Source organism: Neltuma alba, unplaced genomic scaffold (genome assembly GCF_004799145.2).
Source record: "Neltuma alba isolate B1F8T4 unplaced genomic scaffold, ASM479914v2 tig00010259_pilon, whole genome shotgun sequence".
Lineage (NCBI taxonomy): Eukaryota > Viridiplantae > Streptophyta > Magnoliopsida > Fabales > Fabaceae > Neltuma > Neltuma alba.
Window position 1 is genome coordinate 60,811 of NW_021635185.1, and position 1,668 is coordinate 62,478.

Below are 1,668 nucleotides of genomic sequence, written 5' to 3' on the forward strand. Positions count from 1 at the left end.
GGTTTTTAGTAAGATCTTGCACAACCTTTAAGAGAACACTAAGTTGATCATCTATCTTGGGAGCTTGTTCATGCTGAAAGTTCCCATATGGTTGTGTTTGTCTCGGAGGAGGTTGTTACTTTTCATGATTATTTCTATTGTCTCCTCCACTATCCCTAAGGTTTGGATTCATCTTCCACCCCTCATTGTAAGTATTAGAAAATAGGTCCCATTTTTAAAAGTCTCCCCTGGTACATAGCAGAAACCTCTTCAACATTATAGGGGCATGTGGCAGTAATATGTGTGAAAGAGTTGCATATTTCATAGCTAGTAGGCATAAGTTCACGCGTTGTAACATAAGAAGGGGAGACCATATTAGCTTTAATATCATTTACTGCTATAGTTAAAGTAGCCAATTGTGCATCTACATTTTTCATCTCATGATTAAATGTAAAAGAGGTAAGTTGACTTGTTGTTTGAGTACTTCAGTCTCTAGTACCATATTGTTGATTATTCATTGCTCTTTTCTCAAGCATCTCCCATGCATTTTTGTGCTGTAAGATCTAATAAAGATCCTCCCGAGGGAGCATCAATAGTAGCTTGCTCATGCCCTAATAATCCCTCATAAAAGTATTGAATAAGGTGTTTTTCGGGGATTTGATGATGAGGGCACTTGCTTAGTAGCTCTTGAAAGCAGCTCCAAAACTCATAGAATGTCTCCTGTGGGTCTTGTTTGATTGAATAAATTTCTTTTCTCAAGCTGGTCGTGTGTGATGCAGGAAAGAATCTCTCTGGGAAGGCTTTCTTCAAGTTATTCCATAAATTGAATGTATTAGCAAGGTGTTTTGGTAGCCTAAGATACCATTCTCTTGATTTCCCTTCTAACGTTAAGTGGAATACTCTCCATTGAATCTCATCAATATTGGCCCTAGTAGGTTTTGGGGTTGCACAATTTATTTGTAGGCTCATCAAGTGCTCATGTGGGTCCTCTCCTACAAGACCATGAAATTTGTGCAAGTTACTAGTACATGACCTTTGATTTCAAAATTAGAATTAAAAGTAGGATAGGCAGCATATCTAGGATTATAGTCAGTAACTGAAGATGTCAATTCTCTTATGATCCTAGTAGGCCTATCCTCAGGATCACGTTTGTAAAACCCCTAACCTCAAGACATTTTAACCCATCACAAAACCTCTACTATGGTAGAAAAGGAAGATTGTTAAAACAAGCTACCATAGTAGAAGGAAAATTTCATATTTTTAGAAATTAACTTTCAAACTCGGGTCAACCCGTAAAACGTTGCACGCAACTAAAATAATCCATTCATATTCACTGGGCCTCCGAGGCCTCCGGCCCGGGTAACACATACATCAAAAAATCAGCCCATTCAATTGGTTTTCCACCAAGTAAAACAATTCCATAAAACAATAGCAATGGCCTCCGGCCAACCAAAATAGGGAGATACATTCTATTCAATTTACAACAAGGCCGGGAAATCGAAGATACCAAAAAGCGGTCCTAAATGTGGCAATATAACTACTACTCATACATATACAAATGCTAGAGGCCTAGAGCTAACCCAGCTCAAGCCTCTGCGTCTCTTCCCGAAGGTGCACGCCTAGAACCTTCTCCTGAAAACATTGTAAACCACGGGGTGAGACAAAGTCCCAGTAACCAACCTTTCCAAT

At 39.0% G+C, this 1,668-nt stretch overlaps 1 non-coding gene across 1 annotated transcript; it reads left to right on the forward strand.

The window, feature by feature from the left end:
* Window positions 1-634: 634 nt before the first annotated feature.
* Window positions 635-741, forward strand: LOC114755369 (small nucleolar RNA R71). The gene has a single exon (XR_003741304.1). It is a non-coding gene; the product is annotated as a small nucleolar RNA R71 (small nucleolar RNA).
* Window positions 742-1,668: the final 927 nt, after the last annotated feature.